The 12,482-nt window shown below is 40.9% G+C and overlaps 1 pseudogene; it reads left to right on the forward strand.

Moving 5' to 3' along the window:
• Positions 1–7,138: 7,138 nt before the first annotated feature.
• LOC137277698 (uncharacterized) lies at positions 7,139–10,952 on the forward strand (annotated as a pseudogene).
• The last annotated feature ends 1,530 nt before the right edge of the window (positions 10,953–12,482 follow it).

Here is a 12,482-nt window from a genome sequence, read left to right on the forward strand (position 1 = left end):
TCAAAGTGTTCAATAAAGTGTCTAAACCTATGGTTCGAAGAAAATTATATGCATGCTTACAACCAGGGCTCCGCTCCTCAAATCGATCTTAGCGTTAGGATGATCATAACTCCCATACTTTAACACAGACTTACCACTGTCGTACCACTAAGATGATCGTAACCCCCATACTTTAACACAGACCTGCGACTGTCGTAGCGCTAAGATGATCGTAACCCCCATACTTTAACACAGACTTACCACTGTCGTAGCACTAAGATGATCGTAACCCCCATACTTTAACACAGACCTACGACTGTCGTAGCACTAAGATGATCGTCATTCCCATACTTTAACACAGACTTACGACTGTCGTAGCACTAAGATGATCGTAACCCCCATACTTTAACACAGACTTACGACTGTCGTAGCACAAAGATGATCGTAACCCCCATACTTTAACACAGACTTACGACTGTCGTAGCACTAAGATGATCAAAACCCCCATACTTTAACACAGACTTACGACTGTCGTAGCACAAAGATGATCGTCATTCCCATACTTTAACACAGACTTACGACTGTCGTAGCACTAAGATGATCGTAACCCCCATACTTTAACACAGACTTACCACTGTTTTAGCACAAAGATGATCGTAACCCCCATACTTTAACACAGACTTACCACTGTCGTAGCACTAAGATGATCATAACTCCCATACTTTAACACAGACTTACCACTGTCGTAGCACTAAGATGATCGTAACTCCCATACTTTAACACAGACTTACCACTGTCGTAGCACTAAGATGATCGTAACCCCCATACTTTAACACAGACTTACGACTGTCGTAGCACTAAGATGATCGTAACCCCCATACTTTAACACAGACCTACGACTGTCGTAGCACTAAGATGATCGTCATTCCCATACTTTAACACAGACTTACGACTGTCGTAGCACTAAGATGATCGTAACCCCCATACTTTAACACAGACTTACGACTGTCGTAGCACTAAGATGATCGTAACCCCCATACTTTAACACAGACTTACGACTGTCGTAGCACAAAGATGATCGTAACCCCCATACTTTAACACAGACTTACGACTGTCGTAGCACAAAGATGATCGTAACCCCCATACTTTAACACAGACTTACCACTGTCGTAGCACTAAGATGATCATAACTCCCATACTTTAACACAGACTTACCACTGTCGTAGCACTAAGATGATCGTAACTCCCATACTTTAACACAGACTTACGACTGTCGTAGCACTGAGATGATCATAACTCCCATACTTTAACACAGACTTACCACTGTCGTAGCACTAAGATGATCGTAACCCCCATGTCCGAGGTCACGTTTTAAGGAGCGTCACAATGTTGAGTTGTGTTGAGTTGTTCAGTGTGATGTCATTGGTTATCGTTTTGCCTCCCAAATCACGTAATTCCATTGCCAAATATTTCACTATGTTCTTGTAGTTTCAGCAAAAGGAGAATCCCCAACTCTTTAGCATAGTACATGTTATCACAATGTAGCTGATTGATAACTAATCAGGGCACTAATCCGCCAACACAGAGAGATTGGTCTCATTCACACATTCCAGCCTGTGAAAACTTGCAATATATAGGAACCGTTTTGTGAGAGATCAAAATAGGTGTTTCAATTGTAGGATTTCAGCTAAACATTATATGATAAATAGGTATTCTGTATAGGGAATAACAACACATACTCGCTACAGCCTGCTATTACAAAACACTGCATATTCCGAAAATTTAATTTAAATATTTCCTTCCAACAACAGGTGAAAACCTCTCGATATCAGATTCTAAGGTAAATGAGTCAAAACACATGGAATGATTTTCTTTGCAAGGCATGGAACCAGTGCAGCAGTGATCTTACCGAACTGTCTTAAATCCTCCACTACATTACATCGTGTAGGTAGGATTATGACATCCGTTTAGGAAAAAGGGACGGAAAAGTTGGCACCTGGTCCATATGAAACTTTTAGTGCCCTGATGTGACAAACTGAACGTATTTCTCGCTCATTGCCATTGGTCATCTTCAAGAAGACGGAAGTAATTCGTCCGCCAGTAGTGAAAGGTTACCGTAAATGTACTTGTTAGTGTCCGCTCTGCTGTGGAAGGGCTGTGGGTGCCATCGTCGGCCTCTCCTTAGCGATGATGTACATACTTGATCTAGATTTACAGTGTCATGAAGCTGGGGGTATTGTTGGAGTCTGCGAAACAAGTGAGTGAGTGAGTGAGTGAGTTAGTTAGTTTTACGCCACACTCAGCAATATTCCAACTGTATGGCGGCGGTCTGTAACTAATCGAGTCTGGAGCAGACAATGCAGTGATCAGCATCATGAACGCAACACGTGACAGCCAAGTCAGTTAGTCTGACCACCCGACCACGTTAGACGCTTCTTACGACAAATGTGTTGCTGAAGACCAATTCTAACCCGGATCTTCACAGTTTCTGCGAAATAACAGCTATACAGAAAGGTTTGAAATGTGAATAATTATTTCAGTTACATGTCTCTATATTGTGATATGTGAATGCCTATTACAGATACATGTCGCACAGTGACTCTAGCTGTGACTCAGGAGCATAGACCTACTGGCTTACAAGACTAGTATGTGTACATGGTTTAATGTATCCCAAGAGGCATATATGAACAGCGCCCCCCTGATAAAAGTCTTTCTTCTGTCATGTGGCAGCGGCATATGTTTGATGTTGGACATACCACAGAGTACAAAGCATCAGGTTTTGGAACAGACCAACACATTATTGTTAATCTTCCGCCGCCACTCGTACCTAAGAGGGTTTAATAATGTTATGGGTATTTTCTAACAGAACGATTTGTCGTCCTTTTGAATATTTGTTTTCATTTGGCAGCTTCGCCAGGATTCCGTCCACCTAATACGCCAGACCAGAGAATTCTGGTGTGTAAGAATATTCTAAATGGGCGGTTTCATTGTATATATTTATAATTGTATGTGTCCTCTGAGAGGTAGATCGAGTTTCCTCACATTGTAGTATGTTGCTACACACTGTCTAGAGAATCCGGTATAGGCCTGGATACACAATGGTGAACATGGCTACACATTTATTGGATACTGGTCTGTTACATGCCAATGTTATATGTCAATATGCGTATGCGATCCCATGACTCTGTGGCCGTTAGCATCATCTCTTCAGGAATAATCTGATGTCAGTCTTTACTTGACTCAAAATTGCCGTCGAAACACTCCAAACGTAAAGTAAAAAACAGAAAAACCGATATCCTTACGTAATATACGTCCATCAATCGATCCCTAACTGTTCGCCTCATTTTTGAGTCACCCTGGCAAACATCCATACATCTATTCAGAGCTTGAGACAACGGCGCCAGGCACTGGTCAGATAACACGGATTAAGGCGCTCCTCCATGCACGCAGCGCGCAAGCAGCGCAGCGCAGCGCGTCACAACAAAAAAAATCTCCTTCACTGATTTAAGTTACTGTCACTCCACACAGGCAGCGCGTCGGCGTCAAAATTTTTGAATCGCGAAAAAAGCGATTTTTGCTGCTTGACGCGCCGACGCGTAGGGGAATCCCCGACTTCCGACCATTTTGAAAAAACACGTTGTTGCAAGAACATTTTGCTATTTTGGACAATATTTCAAATTCACGATGCCCAAATCACAAAAAAATGAAGAATTGTTGATCACTGAGGTGCAGAAACATCCTGTTGGAAGAGCTATGTTAAATTATCTCCAAAAGGAAGATGCTGAGAAGCAGGATTTGGATGAAGACGAACTCTTCCTGAAATCACAAGTCCCTGCTCTGAAGAGACTCCCACCACGAAAGAAGGCGGAAGTAAAGTTATTAATGCATGAGATTTTGTACAAGGCTGAGTGTTTCCCCGACATGCACCTGAGCATCCAAACTACACGTATGGGATTTCAAAATCAAACCTATGCACCATTTCACATGAATTCCATGAATCAAGATTGGGATTATACTGATTCATCACAGGTTTACCAAAATCTGTGATTTTTCGAGAAAGTTGAACTGTATTACGATTTTCAGAAACTTCTGTAAAAGTATAATATGTTCATTTCATTTCTAAAGAAGGAAGATTTTATTTTTGGACGAGGTAGTTCCTATTTGTTACTTATGTTTGTTGTGTACTAAAAGTTTGAAATAAACATTCTGACCTGAGTGTGACTGCAAGTCTTTCTTTAGCAGGAATCATTCGTTGCAAGCTGCATGCACGTCTGGTAATGTTGGGTCCAATGAGTGCTAGCAATTCTTCAAACTGGTCCTTAGACATTCTAAAGTATTGGAAAAAAACGGCCAGCATCCAATTCCAGCTCCTTTACCAGACGATAATACTCTCCATACTGTCGTCTGCTTAACAGGATATTGTGCATCCATGTCGTGTGCTTTCTCTGTCGGTGTTTCCATCGCCAGTAGACATACATAAGCATGACGGCTTTCTTCTTTTGGTTCATTTTCTCCATGAAATCAAGTCAACAAAAACTAATATTAGTTAGGTAGGGATAAATTGACGCTGTGACGCGCTGCCCGGGGAGAGGCACACAAAAAACGCGGTGACGCGCTGCGCTGCTTACGCGCTGCGTGCATGGAGGAGCGCCTTTACCCGCTGCCCAGTGTTCTTTATGTTTGAAAAGGGTTGGTTTGTGTTGCTGTTTCAAGATGTCGTTCTGGCGTCAGTTTATCCTATTATCTGATACTCACTCTGGTGTTGACAGTTGATCTGACTAATCGTGGGTTTATGTATTGTCAGCTGGCTGCTGGGAAACATGACATCAAACTTGCCATTAAACATGTCTTTGAGCAGTTTTGTCGTTGGCCTTGCTCCAAGGCTGTTCTTAATTAGGAGCCCGTGGATGTATAGAAATTATATCCTTCGAGTCAAATCTGGATAAGCGGACAGTACAAGGGCCCCAGGATGTTATTCATTATTTATAGAAATTATCATTTAAACTATTAATGTTTACCTCAGAGACTTGAGCAAATCTATATTGTCAATGGTTATTTCAACCGATGTCCACACTTTGTTTGCACGAAAGGCTTGCTGACTCGTGCAAGTCATCCTTGTTCAAACATGCACATGAAAATGTGATTTTCTTTGAAGTATTTGATTTAACCGGTTCTATGTACAACGAGGAAATGGTCAGTTGTAACTGGACATAAATTATTCGATCCACGTATATCACATACGAAGGTGACGCTTGAGTGAGTGAGTGAGTGTGTGAGTGAGTGAGTGACCTGTTTACCACTACGGTCTGAACAGCATTCCGGAACATATATCTAACGCTTAATGTTGGAAGAACAGGATACGAGTCTTGACGCGTACCACTTCAGTTATATCCACGAGAACGATTGTGCTGTTGACAAAAATAGAATCATAAATTGGGCTAACCTTGAATTTAATCAACGACCTGTAATCGAATACGGACACAAATAAGGAACGTCATTCTGTGTTTCAAATACACGAATTGAAAACAGTTTATCCGACTCATCAGATGGTTGTTAGTATGCCTACATCAAATTTCATAACATACCACTTAAAGCAACAGACCAAAGCGGAACGCTACTAATTTGAAATACTATAGATGCATGTATTGAAGAGAGAAGTATTCACATAAATCATTTCTGTGATATCCTGAAATGCTAATGTCTCATTTCGTCTTTCGGGATTTGAGAATGGAATACACAATGCAACACAAACATTATAATGGTAGTATTGCTGAGTATTCCTTTACTGTGCTAGCTCTGTGACTGCTCAGATCTGTGATGCTGGCCTATACAGTTGCCAGACACTGAACATGGGTCGTCAATTTCAATTACAGCAACGCTTTATTAACTTTAGTAGTCGACAGTCTCGCCAACTTGGGGGTGCATCAATTACTTTACCCACAGAGAATTAAGTCGGTTGGTATTAATTTGTTATTCTCCTCCAGCTGAATTCCCTTGGGTATTCCCTTTGCTACATGCATGCAGGATTTCCGTTCATCTTGTATGTAAAAGTATTATGTGGCGCGTGTGTAAGTTGTATAATGCCACAATCTGTGCACTTCCTGCTACAAGGGGGGCTGTAAAAATGTTCTCCCAAGAACAGCCAAACAAGTGATAGGTATCATGAGAACGATTCCGGTCACTGTGAAATGATGACATCCAATCAGCCAAATTAACCCGGTACTTAATCACCGGGTTCCAAATGTAGCTGTCATTAATGACTGATCACAACGTGCTAGGAACCATTTATCTTACTAGTCACAAAAAATAGTTCACTTTTAAAATTCCTTCTAAATTCCTAAACAATGAAACGTCTTTATGTACACTTCTATTGATGGATACTGGTATCACAACTTGACCACAGAATGACATGTGATATACCCATGCCATGGAGGCCAAAAGCAGGTTCAAAAAATGGTTCAGTGTCACAAAGTCACTGAACGTCCTTCCACTGTGGCCAGCAAGAACAGTCCATTGCCGACCCCGACATGGGCATAAAAGGCTTGCGGAATTGGCTTGCTATATTCTCTGCAGCTCTTGCTGCCAACTCACAAATGTTTTCTAGTGGATTTGGTACATGGCATAGTTGTCGCTCCATTTCATCCCATGAATTTATTTTGGGTTAAATACGGTAGAGCTTGCCTACTGCAGCGAAGGTGTTTTGCACGTGAGATTTGTGCCACGTGACGACGGTGACGTGGTGAGATTGACCATGAGTTGAGTCATTCGAGGTCTTCGCACAACACGGCGAGCAGCTTTCTTAAATCAACACTCTGCTATGAATCAGCGTTCGGTTTCACCTTCACACCATTCGGAGGACTCTGATGCATCCAAGACGAATCAGCAGAAGGAATCCATAGAAGGTTATGAAACTTTTCAATTATTTAAAGATTACATGGATTGCAAACTAAAAACATTTAAACGTGACATTATTGAAGAGAGTGAAGAAAGATCATTCACAGCGTTCAAAAGGGCTCGTAGAGATTCAGAAATTCCAAGTTTTCGGTTTAAAGGCAACCAACTTCAGTATAAATTTAATGCTGGTTGTTTGGACAAGATTGACACTGCTTTCAGATACATTAAGTGTAGTAGGTATTCTGATTGTGTGGGGATTCTCCAAGATCTTTCCTCAGACATTTCCAGGAGGAATAAGCATATCCGTTTAGCGGATAGGTCACCATCTGGTTGAGCTGTTGTGGCTGAACTAGAGGGAGATGATATTGCCTCTGGATCCGAGGAAGAACGTAGATCCGAGGAAGAACGTAGATTCGAGAAAGCGGAGAACAAAGCCCTGCGCAAAAGACGTGCGTCCTCATTCCGGACCAGAGGGAGACCCAACTATGTTGCACCCAGTGCTACTGTGTCTTCTGCTAGCATGGTTGATACTTCTAGGGAAACTACAACAGGTCAGAGCCAGCCATTTCGTTCCATGGTCAAACGAGGTCCAGCTCCCAACCAACAGTGTTATTTCTGTGGCGGTTTCGGCCACTGGAGGGTCGCCTGTCCAGCGGCAGCCTCACTACGTGCAGCCCAGTCAGCCTGCTCCGATTCAGTCCAGTCCAACCAAGATGCAGTTGTCAAGAAGTAAAGATGTCACTTCAGGTAACCACGTTTCTTTAATAAAGAAGTTGCTACTTTAGTCAGATGAATAGTTTGTATCGTTCCTGAGAGTATTCTTAAAAAACTTGTTTTAGGACGAGTTGCTGTGGAAAGTTGCAGTTCCGACGTTCAGACGCCATCAGTCAAGAAAACCAAGACACAACAGAAGGATGTCACTTGTTCTCCAGTCTGTGACATTGATAGTTCTGCAGGCTTAGGAGGTAATGACCTCGCCTCTGGGTTTATTCAGCTAAGGTCTTACGAGTTTGAATCCGAATCTTTGTGTGTTGTGAAAGGTAGTTTAAGGAAACATGTTTCCTTTTGGGTTAAAATTGGAGCTCCTCAGTTTGTGATCGATACTATAACAGACGGTTATGTCGTTCCTTTCATTGATAGTCCTCCTACATCTTTTTCTAAAAATAACCAATCCGCTTTGTGGAACGGTACTTTTGTTGTACAGGCTATTCAAGAACTTTTAAGAAACTCTTGTATTGTTGAGCTTGATAGTCCTCCTTTGTTGTTAATCCTCTTTCAGTAGCCATACAGCGTTCAGGCAAGAAGAGGCTTATCCTTGACCTTAGGTTTGTCAATCAGTTTGTTTACAAAAGAAAGATTGTTTTTGAGGGCTACAAAACAGCCTTGGAGACACAGGTTTCATGTTTAAGTTTGATTTAAAATCTGGTTATCATCACATCGACATACACTCTAGTCAACAACAGCACTTGGGATTTGCTTGGAATGCTAATGGCATTATTAGGTACTATTGTTTCACAGTTTTGCCGTTTGGGTTAACATCTGCATCTTACATCTTTACGAAGTGTATTCGTCCACGTCCACTAGTTACATATTGGCGAAGGCAATCTATTCATATTGTTGTGTATCTTGACGATGGCTTTGGTTATGCTAGATCCAAGGATTTGTGCTCTAGCCATTCGGACAATGTTAGAGACACTCTAGAACAATCAGGCTTTGTTGTTAATATTGAGAAGTCAGTATGGCATCCTGTTACAGAGTTAGAGTGGCTTGGATTCACATGGAATTTAGATTCTAGTGTTCTTTCTATTCCTGTCAAGAAAACAGAAGATATAGTGTCTAGTTTTTCAGCATTCACATCTGTTTTGCCCAGGTTCACAGCAAGGAGTTTGGCTGCTTTAGCAGGTAAAGTCATAGCTCTTACTCCTGTTTTGGGTGATGTTTGTAGACTTTTCACAAGGCATATGTATTCCGAGGTCCAAAAGGCTTCTTCCTGGGATAGATTTCTTAGGTTAAATAATTCTCATTGTGTGTATGAATTGCTGTTTTGGAGAGACAACCTGCGCAATCTAAAACCAAGAGCGCTGTCTACGGTTAGTAAACCTATGCTATTGGTGTTTTCAGATGCAAGTGATGTAGGTTGTGGAGGTTATGTTGCGGATTCTGATCATGTGTTTCAATATGTCTGGGACTCTCAAGAGAAACTTTGTAGTTCCACGTGGAGAGAATTGAAGGCCATAGAATTAGTTCTCATTGCGTTTACCAGGGTTCTAATGGGCAAACCTGTAAAGTGGTTCACAGACAGCAAACCATGTTGTCATGTAGCTTCATGTGGTAGTTCTAAACAACATCTACAACAAGTTGCCACCTCCATCTTTGTGATAGCCAATCAGTACAACATAAGGTTAAAGTTCAGCTGGATTCCCAGATCAGAAAATGAAAAGGCCGATGCTCTGAGCAGATTTGAAGATTCGGATGACTGGAGAGTTACAGATGAAGTTTTCAAATTTTTAGATGGAAGATGGGGGCCACATTCTGTAGATCGTTTTGCAAACCATTTGAACACCAAGTTAAAAAGGTTTAATTCCAGGTCATGGGTACCAGATACAGAGGCAGTTGATGCATTTACTCAGCAGTGGTATGGGGAGAACAACTGGGTAGTTCCTCCTGTGTATTTGGTGTGTAAAACTGTACATTTCATCTTAGCATGCAATGCTTCTGCTACATTGGTGGTGCCAATGTGGCCTTCCGCTCCATACTGGCCGTTGTTATTCCTGGAAGGGCAACCCAGAAAATTCATTACAGACATGATTCAGTTAAGTGGCAGCAACGCTGTTTCAGGAGGGAGCAAGCAGAATATATTCAATAGTTTCACTGGGTTCATGGTTGCTCTCAGGTTTGACAACTGATTATATATCTTTTCAGGTATATTTTCCGTTGGTATATGGCGAGACAAGGATGATCTGGTGCACCAGGATTTAGTTGACTTATCTACAAAAATGCCTGGAATAGTTTTAAAATCTAAAGCAGATGCTACAGTGGTAAAATACAGAAGAGCTTTTACATGTTGGAAAAAATGGGCCTCAAGGTTTAAAGAAATAACTGTTTTGCCTGCAAACTCTTTTCATGTAGGTTTGTACCTTACGTCATTGATTCAGTCGGGTAAAAGGTCTCCTGTTATTATGAATGCAGTTTACGGTATAAGATGGGCACACAGAGTAGCGGGTTTACCAGATCCATGTCAACATGACCTGATTAAGAATTTTACAGAAGCGGCAAGGAGATGTTACAGTGACCCTCTCAAGAAGAAAGAGCCTATAGATGTTGCTATTTTGGAAAAGTTAGTTGTTAGATTTGGCAGAGAGGATTGTTCGCTTGTAGATTTAAGGTTTCTGACAATGTCCATTCTTTCATATGCTGTTTTTTCAGATTTTCTGAAGTTTCCTCTATTAGGCGGTCTGATATTTCTTTTCATGAAGGATATGTTCGTATTTTCATAGAAAAGAGTAAGACGGATGTGTACAGAGATGGTAGATTTATTGTAGTTGCAGCATCTGGTTCCAAACTCTGTCCAGTCAGAATGCTTCACCGTTATGTTTCATTAGCAAATATTAAAGAAGATTCGCATGAGTTTATTTTCAGACAAGTGATCGAGTTATTGTAAGAAGCAAAGGAAATATGTTCTCAGAGGTAATAAGCCAATCTCTTACACGAGGACAAGAGAAATTTTCAGGGAAAAATGTCATGAAATAGGAACAGATGTGAACAGTTTTGGTTTGCACAGTTTTCGTGCTGGAGGAGCAACAGCTGCTGCGAATGCAGGTGTACCTGATCGTTTGTTTAAGAGACATGGTCGCTGGGTTTCCGACACGGCAAAAGATGGATATGTTAAAGATGACATAAAAGAGTTACTGAGCGTGACTTCTATGTTAGGCTTATAATTTCCTGGATCTGTAATAAATAGTTCTCACTTCTTTGCCCTGTCTTTTAATTTCGAGCTGCGGTAGGCATTACCCATGCGAAGTATTTTGTTGTACATAAATAAATATTTTATGTTCGTTTGATCGAAGAGAATTAGAACATAAATGAATTTATTTTTGGTTAAATACGGTAGAGCTTACCTACTGCAGCGAAGGTGTTTTGCACGTGAGATTTGTGCTGAAGCCACGTGACGAAGGTGACATGGTGAGATTGAGCATGAGTTGAGTCATTCGAGGTCTTCGCACAACACGGCGAGCAGCTTTCTTAAATCGAGTGTATTGGAACTTGTTGAAGTTATGAAGGTTTCAGTATTGAACCTTCAATCCGTATGGATAATTCTGGATTACAAGCCGGATGGTTCATCTACGCAGTATTGCGATCTGTATTAGCAGTGAGGTACTGAGGTTCGGATGTAAGGAGGAGAGGGCTGACCTGATGTGATTTTATATGACATGGAGCGGCCTGGAGATGGGACCTGACCCAAAATTGAGGATGTAAGGAATTGGAGATATGTATTTTAGTTTTGTCTTGCATTTAAACACAAACAAATGAATAATAACAGTAATGATAATAATATATTAATAATATTAATAAAATGAAGTTAGTATTGCAGGAACGTCTGTTGTATACTTCATATATGTGTAAGCAGTTTTTTCTGGTTTTGAATTTGCTTGTTTTTCAGGTACAGGTTGAAGGTGCAGACGAGATGGTATTTTAATATTCTGCCGGCTCTTTGTATACTCTGTGTTAATAAACCTGCTCGCCTGTGAGCTGCGGTAGGCATTACCCATGCGAAGTATTTTGTTGTACATAAATAAATATTTTATGTTCATTTGATCGAAGAGAATTAGAACATAAATTCATGTTCTATACGGGAGAGATTCGTTTAATTTGCCGACCTGGTGTGGTGTTGATGAAGTAGAGCCCTAGCTAACTTTAGCTGTGTAAAGGTGGGCATTACCCTGTCCAGATAATCTAGACCAGATAATCCAGTGATCAACGGCATAAGCATCGATATACGCAAATGTGATACGGTGACATGTGTTAGCAAAATGAGCGATATTTCGTCGGGCAGTTAATAAAATACCTCGGGCTTCTGCTTCTGATAATGCCCTGAAAAATAGCGTTACCCTAATGGGAATGGCAATTCTGGGCCAGTCCGGTGGAGAACGGAACTTGCCTCTGGTAGGAGAATCTGATCTTTGTAACCCACACCTGTCAAATGACTCCCTTACGTGCACTTATTCCACTCCAAACCATGAAGGGAGCACCACAAAGAAATTCCTAAAAAGAAAACTAAACACTACGGAATTGTTAAATACCTCTCTTAGATACTGTGTCAACAATCTGTTGGCATGACAACATAAACAAGTAGTAAAACGGGAATCATGTAAGTAAACGATTTCATGAATGAGGACAGACTCTATAATTATGCTGAATTTCAAGAAAAATACGACATGACAATAGATTTGAACAATATCACACAAAGCAGTTAAAATGGGTTTTTTTTCTTCCATTGAATTGTCTATAACTAGAAAACCTGTTTACCTATCACTATTAAATACGAACTCTTCTGGAATGGGCAAAAGGGGTGGGCACCTTTTGTGTTGTAAGTTAGTAAATGACATTGA

The sequence above is a fragment of the Haliotis asinina genome, chromosome 3 (assembly GCF_037392515.1).
Source record: "Haliotis asinina isolate JCU_RB_2024 chromosome 3, JCU_Hal_asi_v2, whole genome shotgun sequence".
Taxonomy (NCBI): Eukaryota; Metazoa; Mollusca; class Gastropoda; order Lepetellida; family Haliotidae; genus Haliotis; species Haliotis asinina.